The 19,638-nt window shown below is 45.1% G+C and overlaps 1 pseudogene; it reads right to left on the reverse strand.

Moving 5' to 3' along the window:
• LOC140843705 (sorting nexin-29-like) overlaps positions 1-19,638 on the reverse strand; it is an 80,944-nt pseudogene that overhangs the window by 20,583 nt on the left and 40,723 nt on the right.

Genomic DNA, 19,638 nt, shown 5'->3' on the forward strand with positions numbered 1-19,638 from the left:
ACAAGGACACAGAACAGACATTGGCTTATCTGCTAAAGCAGCTGATTTACAAATCTTTCCACATCTGCACACTGGGTTTTAATCTGCTGCCTATTGCATTTTTTCAGCCATAGTCACAGATTTGGCATCTGTGTCACTGAGAGGAGGGCCCATAATCCGACTTAACCTTTTTTTTTTCTCGATCCACTTGAATTCATGCATGAAGTTCATATTTAGCACAAACCTCAGAGTCAGGAAATAGTAAATCAGCTGATAGACAAACTACTGCTGTAGTGGCTTGATATGGGCACAAGGGGGCAGGCATGTTCTAGCCGCTGACAGTCAGCTCACGTCCAAACTGAGGGACTGTGGCTTTCTAAAAGCCACTTGCCCTGCATTATGTGCCATTAAGTGAGAAAGGATTCATAAGTGAGAAAAGATTTGTGAGGCCATAAATAATCCCCAGAAACAACAGGCAAAAGGCACTGAAGACTTCCATAAATGTATTAGCTGCTGTTCACATCTCTTTCCAGGAAAAAGTGCAACTTCATGCCCCTTGGGCTGGACGGTGACATGAAGGCCAGTGTCCTCCGGAACACAGGCTCACTGGAGAAGCTTCTGACTCGCCGACACTACAGAATGAGGCCTGCACCGCGGACAGGGGACGCAGAGCCGGAGACTCGCCTCGTGGCCCTCAGCCCTCACAGCCTCCCCCTCACTCCTGTTTAACGCCTGGTTTCGTCCTGCTCAAGGCTCCCCAGCTCCTACAAGGCTGAACTGAGGGAACCCTAGGAGGAAAGGTTTCTCACCTTTTCTTCTGCCCGGCTGCCTCCATTAAGCTATTCCATCCACTCACTCCTGCCTCTTTTAAATAGTTCCAAAGGACTCTCCCGGGGGTGGCAGATGACAGGCCAAGCAAGCCCTCCTCCTGGAGCTCCTCTCCTGGCCTCCTAACATAGTCTTCGCTTCCGCCCCACCCTCTTTTTCTCTGATTCCAGTACGAAGGTCCCCGAGGCACAGCCCCATGGCCTCTGCCCCCTTGGCAAACCCAGGGCTTGGCTCCAGTGCTCGCCTCTGTGCAGCTGATGCCACCCAAGCCCTCACCACAGCCGAGGGCCTCAGCCTCAATCCTACTCCCACATCTCTCTGGCAGAAAGCTCCCCTGGGGTACCCTCTGGGGCCTCCCAACTTACCATGACCTACAAAACCATTCCTGTCACCACTCCTGACTTGCGACCTCAGAAGAGTGCCCACACCACCCCGCTGGCCGTCACAGAGCTACGTGGTATCCACGACCTCCCAGTTCCACCCAATTATCTCCCACCCTGGCTCACAAGCCATTTCCACGGCTACCCTAGTTGAAGGCTCAGTGCGTTCTTGGGGTCTAGTGCAGAGGTCCCCCCAGTTCCATCTCACCCTCTCTCATCTAACTCACACAAGGCTGCCTGATGCTGCTTCCTGAAGCGAAGACGGGATGCAACACACACAACGGAAACCCATGGCTGCATAAAGACCACCACTGTCAAGCACCACGGACACTACACCCACTTGGCCCAAGTAGGCTGCCCTTGATAATACACAACCATGGCCCAGGACAGCTGAAGCGGGCCTGAGGCACTGGGGCCACAGTGCAGTCGCAGAGACAGTCCGCCTCACTCATCCTCAGGGCCCCCTCTGAGGTGGGTGCAACTGTTATCTTAACCTTACAGATGTGCAGTAGGGCCTCGTGGGTTCAAGTAACTTCTCCAAGACCACAGCGCCAATATGCAAGGGTTTGAACCCCTCTCTGCTCCATGGCAGAGCTGAGCCCTTATCATAGTTTCATTCAGCTAATCTGAGATATGTGCTTTTCTATCTACATGTCCCTTTAGTTCCCACCTCCACTCATTGGTGCACATTGTGTCTCCAACTGGACATCACTTTTCCAACTGCCAGATGTCCACTCCCTGCATGCCCCCAACCCTACCTATACCGCATCAATCCCCTCACCCACTCACCCACCCAGCAAAGGCTTCCTGAGCCACCACTGTGGGCCTGACACTGGCCAGGATCGGGGTCACACTGGAATCAAAACAGACATGGTCCTGTCTTCATGGACCTCCAAGACTAGCAGTGGGAAAAGGCATTAGCAAGTAATTATACAAATATACAATTACAAACTAAGGTCAGAGCAGTGGAAAACTGGAAATACACAAGGTTTATGACCAACAAGGCCTGGCCTGTCTGCGAGGAGCCAGAGAAGCCTCTGTGAGACAGCGACCCTAGGGCCACAACCTGAAGGATGGGCAGAGGGGGCAGATGCAGGAGAGGGGGCTGCAGACTCGGTTCCAGAAGCTGCATGCAGGCTAGTGTGGCCAGGGATACCAAGCAAAGGGAAATAAGAAGTGAGGCTGCGGGGTGGTCGGGAGCAGGGGTGGCCACAGTGAGGGTTCTGGGTTTTATCCCAAGTGGGGTGGAACAGTTTATGCAGGGTAATGATGCACTCTGATTCATGTTCTTATAAAACCACTCTGTTTGCTAAAAGAAGAAAGGACAGGGTAGCTGCAGGGTTGAAGCAGAGAGAACTATTGATGGATCTTCCCCTCCTTACATGCAAAACTCCAGGAGGGATTCGCCTTTGGGTCCCCAGAGCTGGCATGGTGCTAGTGCATAACAGGATCGCCCAAGGATGGAGTAAAGTAAACTATGCACCCCAGTGGCCCGTGAGCCACATCAGTGGGGCGGGAACACAATGAACGCCCTGCAACCACCACAGAATCTAAGAGTCCAAACAGTAAAACTACCCTGGGGGAGCAATCAGCCACTTCAGAGGAGAGCAGGACTATAGCAGCAGCTCCTCCGCCTCAGCCAGCTGACAGACAGATGGGACCCTGGGAATCTGCAGAGACCCACCGCAGGATGAGGAGAAGCCCTGAATGGTAGACCCACCTGGAAGAGAAGGGGGTCAAGGTCACAGACGAACCAAAGCTAGCCTTCAGAAACTGTGTGTTTACTAACCCAACACTAAGCGCAGGCCCTTCCACCGAGAGGCAATCAGGAACCGTCACATGTGCAGTAGGTAGAAATGGGTGCTTGTTCACCTCCTCCTGTTATTCTCAGCTGAGAGAAACTCTGGGGGATCGCCCTCCCTTGCAGCTTCAAAAGGATGCTAGTAAACATGTGTGGCTTCATTGTGAGTAAATGCAGGCCCAGAGGAACTGATGTATCCCTTCCTCCAATCCGCCTGTCAGGTCTCGTGTGATGCTGGAATGGGGTCTCCCTTCTGTGAGGCCCCCGAGCCCTAAAAATACAGCTCTGAAGTACAGACCACTAAACTGCAGAGCCCCTCCTCTAAGATTCAGACACCCCTTCTCTGCTGCTTTCTCCCTGCCAAGACCTGGCTACCCAAGCCGTCCATCCTTCCCCACCACGTGCTCCCCTCCCACTTTATCCTCCTCTCTCGGTCTTTCTCTAAAAACCCCCACAGACAGTGGTAGTAGAGGCACCAACGTCTTCCAAGATGATGGGAGCGCCTCCTAAGGGACGAGTCCTCTGTGTGCAAAGTCATCAGTAGAGACACGCTATGGCTCCCAGGCCAGGATGGGGGAGAACAGGCTAGTGCTGCTCAAGGAGGAGGGTGTCAGCCAAAGGGACCCTGGTCAGAAACGGAGTAAAAGAAAAGGCATCTGGGAGGGGAGTGCGGGCAGGGCCCAGGGCAGGCAGGCCAGCCCAGCACCACCTGGCACACGTGCCTCCCCTGGAGACGGAGCACCAGGCCAGAAGGGAATCAACCCAACATGCATTCCAATCAGGTAACGGATTCCCCCCACTCGGATTCCAGTGTCTTCATGTGGCCCTAGAACACTGTGCCTTCCCATCTGATGTTCCCACCCAGGCGAGTTTGCCCCTCAGGCGGACACAGGCTTCCAAAACACCTGGCAGCTTTGTCACTGTAGCAAATTAAAAAGCTGGCAGACCAGCTCACACACACCATCTCTGGTGCACACAACCGAGATAAGCTGGGACTGAGAGTCCCATCAACAGTGACAAGATAGGGCCTCTGGGTCTGCGAGGCTGACAGCCAGATGGGACCCTGGGACTCTGCCGGGGGCGCCTTCCTGCGATGATTCTGGAGGCCTGCCAGAAGCCACTTTCCCTGGTGACAGTGGAGAGCCCAGCGAGGGAGAGAGAGTGCTGGGTTCTGTAAGGCTAACCCCAATGTGAACCACAAATAGCCATGTCCCAGGAGCAGGCAGCCAGCAGACCCCAGGGTCTACTAGTTTGGAAGAATCCAGTTAAGAAATGAAGGAACCACTTGAAACAGAACATCCCAACAAAAAAGCCCCCTCGGTCAGGGGGTGACACAAGGTAATCAGCTGGAAGCCGTGAATAAACTCTGGGAACGTCAGGGGCCCTAAACACACCTCAGGACCACATGCTGTCTGCAGCCTGCCCCCTTCTCAGACATCCCACGGCTTGCACACCGCCACTGAAGGGGCGAGATAACCATCTCCGTCCTCGGCCGTCTGCACCAAGGACGCCACCTGAGTGGAAGGAGGGGCATGCAGACCCAAGCAGGGCCCACCAGATGGCACCTCTGGGAGAGTCAGCTGAAACCCAGCACCTGCTCGCTGCTATGGAAGGCCGTGGCTGCGGCGATGGTCTGCACCTCAGCGGAGTACAGACAGCCTTGTGAGGGAGTGTGGGGGCTCAGAATGACCTGGCCAGGTGAGGAGCCCCTCCACTCCAAGTTCCCAGCTCCCAAGCCCACAGGTACCCACAAAATACCCTGTCATGTTGCACTGTGCCTCATCTCTTCCCACATTAACCTGGGGAACAGTGACCACAAATCTGGGAGGAAGGGGACACAGTGATAACCACCCCTGCCCCATGGGCTGTGGTCAGGGTGGGTGCGTGCATGTGGGCCACCTTACAGCCCTAGACCTACGTCGAGGGTTTGATGAGTGTTGGCTGTCACTCTCACCACCGACTGCACCTTCCAAAAGAGATGAGCCTATTAGATAACGCCACTCAGCCACCCCTCCCATCAGCCTGTTTCCACCAGGAATACTCACTGCTCTCAGAGGTCTCCCAGCCTAGCTCCCGCAACTGCCAGAGGGGGGCTGACCTGACCCCCACCGCAGACTGCTGCCTCTCCTTGTCCCCGCCCTGCCCCTGCGCTTGAGCTGCGTTGAGTGGGTTTCTGTTCCCCACACGGCAGCAAGAACAATAGTCCCTCATCCGGTTCAGAATGTCAACATCTTCCTGAGCAGTTGGTGGGCCCCCATCACCGACAGCTTCCTAAAGCCGGCCCTGGGAAGATGAGCAGGGTGCCCACATACAGAGGTATCAGCACCAAGGCCTCACTCAGCCGGTGGTGCTGTGTGACAGTGTGCTGTGCAGTGTGACGTCCCAGTCCACAGTGACAGGCACCATACAGGCTATGCTCACACGCACCCCTGTGGGCGAGCCGGGCTCATCCACATCCTCACCACCACTCCCCACCCCAAACCTCGCTGCCCCTGTGACCTTCTCTAGCTAAAGAAAACAGTAAGGAACCACATAAAGCATACTCAATCCCATGGAATGGGAAAGAAATGCTTACCCAATCCAAAGGCAGGTTTCAAGCAAGCTAAGCCCTGATCCCCTAGACCTATGCTGCAGAGAGTGCCAAGACCTTCACAGCTACGGGTTCTGTGACCTCCCTTCTCCTAAGAAGGAAAAACAATGGTCATCATTTGCAGTCATCTTGTACATGAATGACCAAGCTCAACAAATCACTGGAGAGAAAAAAAAATAGGATTGGGCCTCCTGGGTGACTCACTCACAAGAGCATCTAACAACACCCAGGTTCAGCAGGAAGAGAAGCCAGATCCTCTGTCACCTCTAATCTCAACAAGCCTCCCCACTCCCACTCCTACCTGCACAGGTAACCCAGACACTCCTGAGGCTCTTGGAGCCAAGGCTTATATGGGAGGAAATGAGTAAGCAGGAAACACCCACCTGCAGGGCCTAGGAGCCCACTGCGCTGACCGGAAAGAGGACATCAATGTCGCCATGGAGCACCTGCAGAAGAGCCCAGGTGTGCATCTCAGAGAGGCAGGTGGGCCCATCCAGTGGCCTAAGATGAAAGAAGACAGCTGTGTGACAGGGCGGACAGCCCCTGAGGGCTCAGATCACCATGAGCATCTGCCGGCCTCCCACAAGTTGCCTCCTGGGAACTAACCAGGCCGTGACCGGGCTGAAAACAGAAGGAGACATGGGCTGGGAATAAAAGTGTATCATCAGGATTAAAGATGGCGGCGTGAGAGGTGAGACAGAGGCTTCTCCTAAAACCGCATATAATACGAAAACATAATTAATACAACTGATCCTGACAAAGAACAGGAAAGGACTGCGCCAGCATGCACACACCTGGAGAAAACAGCAGACATCACAGAACAGGGTAACATACCAAGGCTGAGGCCCGGCGGGACCCGAGCCCCTCCCCAACCCCAGCTCACGAAGGGAAGAGAAATGGAGCACGGAGTGGGTGGAAGCCAGGGACTGCTGAATACCTAGCTCTGGAGACCTGATCTGGGAGCACAAACCTACATTTCAAGGTGCTTTCATGATACTCTCATAACTAGGGGATTGGAAAACTAAGACAGGCAGAATTCCTGGAGAGACTGAGATTCCAGCCACTGGTGGAAAGCAGGGATCCATATCCAGCTGCTCTGGGACAAAAGAAAGCTGGGCAGTCTGAGAGACTTCCTAACAAGGAAGCCCTAAGAAGAAGGCTGCTAAAGGGGCAAGGATTGCACAGAGCTTACTGCTCAGGAGAAAGGACAGGTAGACAAAATTGTCTGGGTGCACTCTGCCCAGAGGGCTGGGAGCTTTCACAATTTCCATGTACTCCAGCTCCCTGGCTGGCTACACAGCTCCAAGGACGCCCTCTGTGATAGGCAGCCTATTGTGCTTTCTCCCGGCCAGCCCCATCTGGGTGGCAAACCGGCAAACCCTACCCTGGCGTTAGGCCAGCTAGAGGGAAGCTCTATCTACAGCAACTACAAATGGAAAGCATAGAGGCTTATACCTGTGTGCTCAGCCCACTGGTTCTGGCAGTGGAGAGAGGCATAGTGGCCGGGAAGCAGAAAACAGCTCTTTCCTCCCCCAAGGCAACAACACCGCTCCTGCAACCCCCAACATTGCCCCAGAAGCTGAGCAGCTCAAGAGAGTAGAGCTTCTGGACATTAGAGGGCACCATATACAAATAAGAAATGCTAAAGGAACCTGTTCAGAGTAAAATTAATATAACCCCTGAGAAAGATAACATAGACCTCATAAATCTTCCTGAAAGGGAGTTCAAAATAAAAAACATTAACATGCTAATGGAGGTACGGAAAGATATTCAAGAACTCGGGAATTAATTCCGGTCAGATATCCAATCGTTGAAGAGCACAATGAAAGGTATTAAAAGCAGATAGGATATGGTGGAGGAGACAATAAATGAAAAAGAAACTAGAGAAGAGAATACAAAGAACCTGAGGCACAGAAAGAAAAAAGAATCTCTAAGAATGAAAGAACATTGAGAGAACTGTGTGAGCAAACCAAATGGAACAATATTCGCATTATAGGGGTACCAGAACAAGAAGAGAGAAAGGGATAGAAAGTGTCTTTGAGGAGGTAGTTGCTGAAAACTTCCCCAATCTGGGGAAGGAGATAGTCTCTCAGGACATTGGGATCTACAGATCTCCCAACACAAGGGACCCAAGGAAGACAACACCAAGACACATAGTAATTAAAATGGCAAACATCAAGGATAAGGACAATTAAAAGCAGCCGGAGAGAGAGAAATAAGATCACATACAAAGGAAAGCCCAACAGGCTAACATCAGACTTCTCAGCAGAAACCTTATAGGCCAGAAGGGAGTGGCATGATGCATTTAATGCAATGAAGCAGAAGGGCCTGGAACCAAGATTACTTTATCCAGCAAGATTATCATTTAAATTTGAAGGAGGGATTAAACAATTTCCAGATAAGCAAAAGCTGAGAGAATTTACCTCCAACAAACAATCTCTACAGTCTATTTTGGAGGGCCTGCTATAGCTGGAAATGTTCCTAAGGTTTAATAGCTGTCACCAGAGGTAATAAATGACAGTAAAGAAAGTAGAACACCTAATTACTAAGCAAATGCAAAATTAAATTAACTATCCCTAAAGTCAATCAAGGGATAGACAAAGATACCTAATATATAAAGAATGGACGAGGAAGAAAAAGGAGGAGGGGAAATAAAAAAAGAACCCTTAAATGTGTTTGTAATAACATACTAAGTGAGTTAAGTTAGACTCTTTGATAGTAAGGAAGTTAACCTTGAACCTCTGGTAACCACAAATCTAAAGCCTGCAATGTCAGTAAGTACATACCTATCAATAATCACCCAAAATGTAAATGGCTTGAATGCACCAATCAAAAGACATAGAGTCACTGACTGGACAAAAAAACAAGACCCTACTATATGCTGCCTACAAGAGACTCACTTTAAACCCAAAGACATACACAGACTAAAAGTGAAGGAATGGAAAAAGATATTTCATGCAACTAATAGAGAGAAAAAAGCAGGAGTTGCAGTACTTGTATCAGATAAAATAGACTTCAAAACAAAGAAAGTCACAAGAGACAAAGAAGGACATTACATAATGATGAAGGGGTAAATCCAACAAGAAGATATAACCATTATAAATATCTATGCTCCCAACACAGGAGCATCTACATATGTGAAACAAATACTAACTGAATTAAAAGGGGAAATAGAATGCAATGCATTCATTCTAGGAGACTTCAACACTCCACTCACTTTGAAGGACACATCAACCAGACAGAAGATAAGTAAGGGGACAGAGGCACTAAACAACACATTAGAACAGACAGACCTCACAGAAATCTACAGAATTCAACACCCAAAAGGAGCTGAATACACATTCTTCTCAAGTGCACATGGAACATTTCCAAAAATAGATCATATGCTAGGACACAAAAAGAGCCTCAGTAAATTCAAAAAGATGGAAATTATACCAACCAGTTTCTCAGACCACAAAGGTATGAAACTAGAAATAAATTACGCAAAGAAAATTTTAAAATCCCACAAACACATGAAGGCTTCACAACATGCTCCTAAATAATCAATGGATCAATGACCAAATAAAAACAGAGATCAAGCAATATATGGAGACAAATGATGACAATAATTCAACACCACAAAATCTGTGGGATGCAGCCAAGGCCGTGCTAAGAGGAAAGGATATTGCAATACAGACCTACCTCAAGAAAGAAGAACAATGCCATATAAGCAGTCTAAACTCACAATTAATGAAACTAGAAAAAGAAGAACAAACAAGGCCCAAAGTCAGTAGAAGAAGGGATATAATAAAGAATAGAAAAGAAATAAATAAAATCAAGAAGAATAAAACAATAGAAAGAATCAATGAAAGCAAGAGCTGGTTCTTTGAGAAAATAAACAAAATAGATAAATACATAGCCAGACTGATCAAGAAAAAAAGAGAGTCTACACACATAAACAGAATCAGAAATAAGAAAGGAAAAATCATTACAGATACCACAGAAATACAAAGAATTATTAGAGAATACTATGAAAAATTATATGCTACCAAACTGGATAACCTAGAAGAAATGGACAACTTTCTAGAAAAATACAACCTTCCAAGGCTAACTGAAGAAGAAACAGAAAATCTGAACAGACCAATTACCAGCAACAAAATTGAACTGGTAATCAAAAAGCTTCCTAAGAAGAAAACTCCAGAACCAGATGGCTTCACCGCTGAATTTTATCAAACATTTAGTGAAGACCCAATACCCATTCTTCTTAAAGTTTTCCAGAAAATAGAAGAGGAGGGAATACTTCCAAACTCATTCTATGAGGGCAGCATCACTCTAATACCAAAACCAGGCAAAGACACCACAAAAAAAGAAAATTACAGACCAATATCATTGATGAACATAGATGCAAAAATACCCAACAAAATATTAGAAAACTGAATTCAAAAATACATCAAAAAGATCATCCATCAGGATCAAGTAGAATTTATTCCAGGGATGCAACGATTCAACATCCATTCATGATAAAAACTCTCAACAAAATGGGTATAGAGGGCAAGTACCTCAAAATAATAAAGGCCACATATGACAAACCCACAGTCAACATTATACTTAACAGCAAGAAGCTGAAAGCTTTTCCTTTAAGATCAGGAACAAGACAAGGATGCCCACTTTCCCCACTTCTATTCAGCATAGCACTGGAGATCCTAGCTATGGCAACCAGACAACACAAAGAAATTAAAGGCATCCAGATTGGCAAGGAAGATGTTAAACTGTACCTGTTTGCAGATGACATGATTCTGTACATAAAAATCCCTAAAGAATCCACTCCAAAAACTACTAGATCTAATATCTGAATTCAGCAAAGTTGCAGGATACAGAATTAATACACAGAAATCTGTGGCATTACTATACACAACAATGAACTAGCAGAGTGAGAAATCAGGAAAACAATTCCATTCACAACTGCACCAAAAAGAATAAAATACCTAGGAATAAACCTAACCAAGTAAGTGAAAGACCTATACTCTGAAAACTACAAGACAATCATGAGAAATATTAAAGAGGGTGCCAATAAATGGAAACACATCCCATGCTCATGGATAGGAAGAATTAACATTGTCAAAATGGCCATCCTGCCTAAAGCAATCTATAGATTCAATGCAATTCCTATCAAAATACCAACAGCATTTTTTGACAAATTAGAGAAAATCACATTCTAAAATTCATATGGAACCACAAAACACCTCGAAGAGCCAAAGCAATCCTGAGAAGGAAGAATAAAGCAGGGGGAATTATGCTCTCCAGCTACAAGCTCTACTACAAAGCCATGGTAATCAAGACAATTTGGTACTGGCACAAGAACAGACCAATAGACCAATGGAACAGACTAGAGAGCCCTGATATAAACCCAACCATATATGGTCAATTAATACATGATAAAAGAGCCATGGACATACAATGGGGAAATGACATCCTCTTCAACAGCTGGTGTTGCAAAACTGGACAGCTACATGCAAGAGAATGAAACTGGATTATTGTTTAACCCCATACACAAAAGTAAACTCAAAATGTATTAAAGACTTGAACGTAAGTCATGAAACCATAAAACTCTTAGAAGACAACATAGGCAAACATCTCCTGAATATATGCATGAGCAACTTCTTCCTGAACACATCTCCTCGAGAAAGGGAAACAAAAGCAAAAATGAACTCATGGGACTATATCAAACTAGAAAGGTTTTGTACAGCCAAGAGCATCATCAACAGAACAAAAAGGCATCCTACAGTATGGGAGAATATATTTGTAAGTGACATATCTGACAAGAGGTTAACACCCAAAATATATAAAGAACTTACATGCCTCAACACCCAAAAAACAAATAACACAATTAACAAATGGGCAGAGGAAATGAAGAGACAGTTTCCAAGGAAGAAATTCAGGTGGCCAACAGACACATGAAAAGATGCTCCACATCACTAATCATCAGGGAAATGCAAATTAAACCCACAATGAGCTATCACCTCACACCAGTAAGGACGGCCAGCATCAAAAAGACTAAGAAAAACAAATGCTGGTGAGGATGCTGAGAAAGGGGAACCCTCCTACACTGCTGTTGGGAATGTAAACTAGTTCATCCATTGTGGAAAGCAATATGGAGGTTCCTCAAAAGACTCAAAATAGAAATACCATTTGACCCAGGAATCCCAATGTTTATTGCAGCATTTTTTACAATAGCCAAGATACGGAAGCAACCTAAGTGTCCATCAGTAGATGAATGGATAAAGAAGATGTGATACATATACACAATGGAATACTATTTAGCCATAAGAAAGAAACAAATCCTACCATTTGCAACAACACGGATGGAGCTGGAGGGCACTATGCTCAGTGAAATAAGCCAGGCGAGAAACACAAATGCCAAATGATTTCCCTCATTTGTGGAGTGTAACAATGAAGCAAAACTGAAGGAACAAAATGACAGCAGACTCAGAGACTCCGAGAATGAACTAGTGGTTACCAAAGGGGAGGAGTGTGGGAGGGTGGGTGGGGAGGGAGGGAGAAGGGGATTGAGGGGTATTATGTTTAGTACACATGGTGTGGGGGGTCAGGGGGAAAACAGTGTAGCACAGAGAAGGCACATAGTGGATCTGTGACATCTTGCTGCACTGATGGACAGTGACTGCATTGGGATATGGGTGGGAACTTGATAATTCGGCTAAGTGTAGTAACCACATTGTTTTTTCATGTGAAACCTTGATAGGCGTGTATATCAATCATACCTTAATAAAAAAAAATTTTTTTTAAAGAAGTGTATTGTCCATATCCAAGACCTCTTGCATTCATCCTTTCTACCAGTGTTTATAAGCACCTGCTCTGTGCCAGTTAGCGTGCTCACATCTATTTTGTGCTGGCAAAAGAGCCAGCAAGCCTTGTTCATCCCGCCCTTGGGTTGCTGACAGGCTGGTGGGGGACACTGACATGAATCAAATAATCCTGTGAGTAGGTATAAAATGGCAGCTCAGGCTCATGGAGCTGGTCAGGAAGGTGGCAGAAGGTTCCCTGAAGAAGGGAGGTCAGAGTCTGGGAGCTGAAGGAAGCAGGAGATCTACCTGAGTGAAGAGAAGGGGTGAGAGGGATGGAGGGGGGTGCACAACACATGCTAAGTGCTGGAGAAGGAGGAAGCACAGTGCATTCCAGGTCCTGAAGTGATGGCAGCCATGTGACCTCGGGCTTCACCTCACTGGTTCTCAAACCCTCCTGAGTAAGAGGACAGAATCAGACTAGATCATACCTGGGTCCCTTCCAAGAAAGGGGGTCAGTTGAAATATTAACCAGATTCATATGATCTGTTATATTGTCAAAGCACAAAACCAACCCATACAGTCTTTGCAATGCCAGGTGAATTAGGGCAGGGATTTGCCCAGCACAGCATTTGCCTCTGAGACATTAGGAAACATTAATAAATACCAGGATGGATTTGTGTCATGCTTTAAAGTTAATAAAATCACTCTGTAACTCAGTTGTAAGACCAAAGCAGATCTTAATCATACCTACTTAATAGAGAAGGAAGGCAGGCAAAGAGGGAGGGGAGGAGAAACAGGGAGGGAAGAAGCAGGGAAAAGAGGACAAAAATCCAAAGAGATTGTGTGATTTGTCCAAGCTCATCACCTTGGACAGAACCAAGGGTTGCAGGAGTCCAGCCCAGGTCTTCCAGACCCACTGCCCAGCATGTGACGTGAAGTACATGGTTTTTCTTTTGTTAAGAGCAGGGGTCAACAAAATGTTTCTGCAAAGGTCCAGACAGTCAATATTTCGGGCCTTGTGGCTATAAGTATTCTTCATTGTTGTTGTTGTTTTTTAACAACCCTTTAAAAAACATATAACAGCCACGCTCAGCTTCCAGGTGGATTTGGCCTGCAGGCGAATGCACCTCTCACTCCAAGGCCTGTCAAATACAGTCTCCTTTCCATCTCTCCAGTTTTTGGTTATACATTTGACACTAAGCAAGAAACAAGGGGAAATAATCCTAACAGAATTTTTGCAAAGCTTATCATCTAATCCTGCAGGTAGCACACACAATGAGACCCTCAGACAGTAAACTGGATGCCTTCCCACCTGTGCGCCCGGTGGCAGAACAAAACTTGCACCAGGTTCTGAGGTGATCTTGGCTGTGTCTCTATAAAATCTACAAAGAACTGCCCTCCCAGGGCTCTGATAAAGCAGCTGGTGACCAAGGGGACTCCTGGACACCCAGAGGCAGTCGCTCCTCAGGAAGCAGGAAAACTACCCACCATTTCCTGGCCATTGCCCAGGCTCCAAGCTAGTGGACTTTACTGCTTATTTCTAAGAAGAAATCTTGCCACTTTCCAGCAACATGTGCAGAGTGCAAGGTGAAGCCACACCCCACCTGCTGAGGTTTGGACTCCATGTAAAAGTGGCCAAGAGCCACTACCTCAAAATGAGTTAAATTGAAGTGATTCCTAAGGCATGGACCAATCCAGAATGTGGTGCCACAGTTGGCTTAAAAACATAATGGGTATTGCTTATTTTTGGGTAAGACTTATTTTAAAACCTATGAAAAACCAACAAGAAGAGAAAAAATACATTTCCAAAGCCACATCACCCAAAACACAACTAATGGGTTAGATACTACTTCCTTAGTGTCATTTTCCTTTCTTCCCAAATAAACTTTTCTTTACAAGGTCGTAATGAAACTAAATACGGGATTTTACATTTTGCTTTTATCATTCAAGCTTAATGAGTGAGTTTGTATTCATACTACCCAGATATTCAAATGTCATTGAAGATGTATAAGATCCTATGCATTAGGATATTAAGTTAAACGTTTACACCACCAAACATTCTGCTGTGAACTGTTGCTCTGTGGCTGCTCGTGTAGGTAGATCCCCATGTTCTGCCTCTCTAAACAAAGACTGTGTATGTGGATGCAGAACCTTTCTCCTGAGATGTCCACAGGGTAGATTCCCAGCAGTGGAATTGCTAAATCAAGTGCAATGAACGTTTTTAAGGCTCCTGACACTATGTCCACCTCTTCCCCCAGAGGGCCGTCGACATGATTCTCTCTGAAGACACTCTGTGCACCCGCCCTGCCTCATTGCTCTTTCCACAGCTGATGCCCACTGTGCACCTGGAAGACACCGAGACTGAGACCCACTGAGCACAAGCCTTGCCCCCAGGGTTCTCCTTCTATACAGCTCTCATTTTAAATCTTGGCAAATATGACAGGCAAAATATAGTGTCTGATCTCATGTTGCATTTGCTGAATTGCTAGTGAGGTACAACGTTTTTCCATATGTTTGTAATTCTTTCTGAATTACGTTCTCACCCCACTTCCCTATTGGTGTCACAGGGCATATAGGAAGTGACAGAAAAACCCCTTTCCCTGATAAAGGTATTATCCTTTCAAGAGAAAAACAAAAAGCAAAACCAACGCCTGTAAATACCAAGGCAGAGGGACAAGATTTTTCCTCAGTTATTGAAGGAAAGGTTTGCTGACCAGCAAACAATGGTGCAAATGCAACTTTTGGCCAACAGTGCATCTTAAAGACAATCAGAAAGGTGACTTTGTCAGAGGCTATGGCAATCCACAATGTGCTCCTAGTGGCCTGGCCACTCTCCCCACAGATCTGGCTGTGCTGTTAATCTGGCCCTTCTAGGCTCCTAGACCTCTCCTGTGAACGTTAGCTTGAAATCAAAGGGAAGTATTACTCAGTAGGCCATCTCATCCTTCCTCTGTTTTTCCCCAAGATGCTCAGTGGAATGTTCAATCAAAATCCCCTCTTTATGACAGGGAGAAGCTGTCTATAATCCAGGGGAGGCCCAGTGGTCTTGGAGGGCCCAGGCCCCTGTAAAGGTCCCTCTACCCTGTTTTGTGTTTCACCCATCACAATGACAACAGTACCTTTGCTCACAAGCTGGCCTCCCCTTCAGGCTCCCTTCAGTGGCACCAGTCAATAAGGAAGAGAAATGACTGCATCCAAGACAAAAAAAAAAAAAAAAAAAAACCCACAGAGTAAATCAACTCAGAGATTCACTCACCTATAGAGACACAGAATGCAAAGCGCATTTCCTAAAAGACCCAGATTAAGAACAAAATGTAACAGTGATGGTTAATTTTATGTGTCAAGTTGGCAAGGCCACAGTACCCAGGCATTTGATTAAAAGTTATTCTAGATATTTCTGTGAAGGCATTTTTTAGATGGGATTAACATTTTAAATCAGTAGATTGTGAGTAAAGCAGATCACCCTCCATAATTTGGGTGGGCCTCACCCCAGCAGTTGAAGGTCTCAATAGAAAAAGCCTGAGATCCCTCAAAGGAGAAGAAACCCTGCCATCGGACTGCTCTTGGACTCAAACTGCAACTCCTCCCTAGGCTCCAGCCTGCCAGCCTAACCTGCAGACTTTGATTTGTCAAGCTTCAACAATCACCTGAGACAATTCCTTAAAATAAGTGTCTCTAGATAGAGAGAGGGAGGCAGGTACATACATGTATACAGCAGTTCCCTGCTTTTACAGAGGGATCATTCCAAGATTCCCACTGGATGCCTAAAACTGCAGGGAATGGAACACTACCCAAGCCATATTTTTTTCCTAGACATATATGGCTATGACAAAGTTTAATTTATAAATCAGGCATGGTAAAAAATCACTAATTTTAGTAATAAAATAGCAAAATTATAACAATGTAGTGTAAAAAAATTTGACTGTGGGAGGCGGAGCCAGGATGGCGGCGTGAGTAGAGCAGTGGAAATCTCCCAAAAACACATAGAGCTATGAAAATATAACAAAGAAAAATCTTCCTAAAATAGAGACCACAGGACACAGGACAACATCCAGACCACATCCACACCTGCAAGAACCCAGCGACTTGCGAAGGGGGAGAGGAAGGCCACAAACCAACAAGAAGGGAAGCTCTTCCAGCGGTCACTCATACGAGGTCTGCAAACTATCTCTATAACCATGAAAAGGCAAAACTACAGGCAGACAAAGATCACAGAGACAACACCTGAGAAGGAGACAGACCTAACCAGTCCTCCTGAAAAAGAATTCAAAATAAAAATCATGAACATGCTGACAGAGATGCAGAGAAAAATGCAAGAGCAATGGGATGAGATGCAGAGAAAAATGCAAGAGCAGTGGGATGAAGTCTGGAAGGAGATGACAGATGTCAGGAAGGAGATCACAGAAGTGAAACAATCCCTGGAAGGATTTATAAGCAGAATGGATAAGATGCAAGAGGCCATTGAAGGAATAGAAGCCAGAGAACAGGAACATATAGAAGCTGACATAGAGAGAGATAAAAGGATCTCCAGGAATGAAACAACACTAAGAGAACTATGTGACCAAGCCAAAAGGAATAATATTCGTATTATAGGGATACCAGAAGAAGAAGAAAGAGGAAAAGGGATAGAAAGTCTCTTTGAAGAAATAATTGCTGAAAATTTCCCCAAACTGGGGAAGGAAATAATCGAACAGACCATGGAATTACACAGAACCCCCAACAGAAAGGATCCAAGGAGGACAACACCAAGACACATAGTAATTAAAATGGCAAGGATCAAGGACAAGGAAAGAGTTTTAAAGGCAGCTAGAGAGAAAAAGGTCACCTATAAAGGAAAACCCATCAGGCTAACATCAGACTTCTCGACAGAAACCCTACAGGCCAGAAGAGAATGGCATGATATACTTAATGCAATGAAACAGAAAGGCCTTGAACCAAGGATACTGTATCCAGCATGACTATCATTTAAATATGATGGCGGGATTAAACAATTCCCAGAGAAGCAAAAGCTGAGGGAATTTGCTTCCCACAAACCACCTCTACAGGGCATCCTACAGGGACTGCTCTAGATGGCAGCACCCCTAAAAAGAGCACAGAACAAAACACACAACATATGAAGAATGGAGGAGGAGGAATAAGAAGGGAGAGAAGAAAAGAATCTCCAGACAGTGTATATAACAGCTCAATAAGCGAGCTAAGTTAGGCAGTAAGATACTAAAGAAGCTAACCTTGAACCTTTGGTAACCACGAATCTAAAGCCTGCAATGGCAATAAGTACATATCTCTCAATAGTCACCCTAAATGTAAATGGACTTAATGCAGCAATCAAAAGACATAGAGTAATCGAATGGATAAAAAAGGAAGACCCATCTATATGCTGCTTACAAGAAACTCACCTTAAACCCAAAGATAAGCATAGACTAAAAGTCAAGGGATGGAAAAACATATTTCAGGCAAACAACAGTGAGAAGAAAGCAGGGGTTGCAGTACTAATATCAGACAAAATAGACTTCAAAACAAAGAAAGTAACAAGAGATAAAGAAGGATACTACATAATGATAAAGGGCTCAGTCCAACAAGAGGATATAACCATTCTAAATATATATGCACCCAATACAGGAGCACGAGCATATGTGAAGCAAATACTAACAGAACTAAAGAGGGAAATAGACTGCAATGCATTCATTGTAGGAGACTTCAACACACCACTCACCCCAATGGATAGATCCACCGGGCAGAAAATAAGTAAGGACACACAGGCACTGAACAACACACTAGAACAGATGGACCTAATAGACATCTATAGAACTCTACATCCAAAAGCAACAGGATATACATTCTTCTCAAGTGCACATGGAACATTCTCCAGAATAGACCACATACTAGCTCACAAAAAGAGCCTCAGTAAATTCCAAAATATTGAAATTCTACCAACCAATTTTTCAGACCACAAAGGTATAAAAGTAGAAATAAATTCTACAAAGAAAACAAAAAGGCTCACAAACACATGGAGGCTTAACAACATGCTACTAAATAATCAATGGATCAATGAACAAATCAAAATAGAGATCAAGGAATATATAGAAACAAATGACAACAACAACACTAAGCCCCAACTTCTGTGGGACGCAGCGAAAGCAGTCTTAAGAGGAAAGTATATAGCAATCCAGGCACACTTGAAGAAGGAAGAACAATCCCAAATGAATAGTCTAACATCACAATTATCAAAACTGGAAAAAGAAGAACAAATGAGGCCTAAAGTCAGCAGAAGGAGGGACATAATAAAGATCAGAGAAGAAATAAACAAAATTGAAAAGAATAAAACAATAGCAAAAATCAACGAAACCAAGAGCTGGTTCTTCGAGAAAATAAACAAAACAGATAAGCCTCTAGCCCAACTTATTAAGAGAAAAAGAAAATCAACACAAATCAACATAATCAGAAATGAGAATGGAAAAATCACGACAGACTCCACAGAAATACAAAGAATTATTAAAGACTACTATGAAAACCTATATGCCAAAAAGCTGGAAAACCTAGAAGAAATGGACAACTTCCTAGAAAAATACAACCTCCCAAGACTGACCAAGGAAGAAACACAAAAGTTAAACAAACCAATTATGAGCAAAGAAATTGAAACGGTAATCAAAAAACTACCCAAGAACAAAACCCCAGGGCCGGACGGATTTACCTCGGAATTTTATCAGACACACAGAGAAGACATAATACCCATTCTCCTTAAAGTGTTCCACAAAATAGAAGAAGAGGGAATACTCCCAAACTCATTCTATGAAGCCAACATCACCCTAATACCAAAACCAGGAAAAGACCCCACCAAAAAAGAAAATTACAGACCAATATCCCTGATGAATGTAGATGCAAAAATACTCAATAAAATATTAGCAAACAGAATTCAACAGTATATCAAAAGGATCATACACCATGACCAAGTGGGGTTCATCCCAGGGATGCAAGGATGGTACAACATTCGAAAATCCATCAACATCATCCACCACATCAACAAAAAGAAAGACAAAAACCACATGATCATCTCCATAGATGCTGAAAAAGCATTTGACAAAATTCAACATCCATTCATGATAAAAACTCTCAGCAAAATGGGAATAGAGGGCAAGTACCTCAACATAATAAAGGCCATATATGATAAACCCACAGCCAGCATTATACTGAACAGCGAGAAGCTGAAAGCATTTCCTCTGAGATCGGGAACCAGACAGGGATGCCCACTCTCCCCACTGTTATTTAACATAGTACTGG

This window comes from Manis javanica, chromosome 10 (assembly GCF_040802235.1).
Source record: "Manis javanica isolate MJ-LG chromosome 10, MJ_LKY, whole genome shotgun sequence".
Classification (NCBI taxonomy): domain Eukaryota; kingdom Metazoa; phylum Chordata; class Mammalia; order Pholidota; family Manidae; genus Manis; species Manis javanica.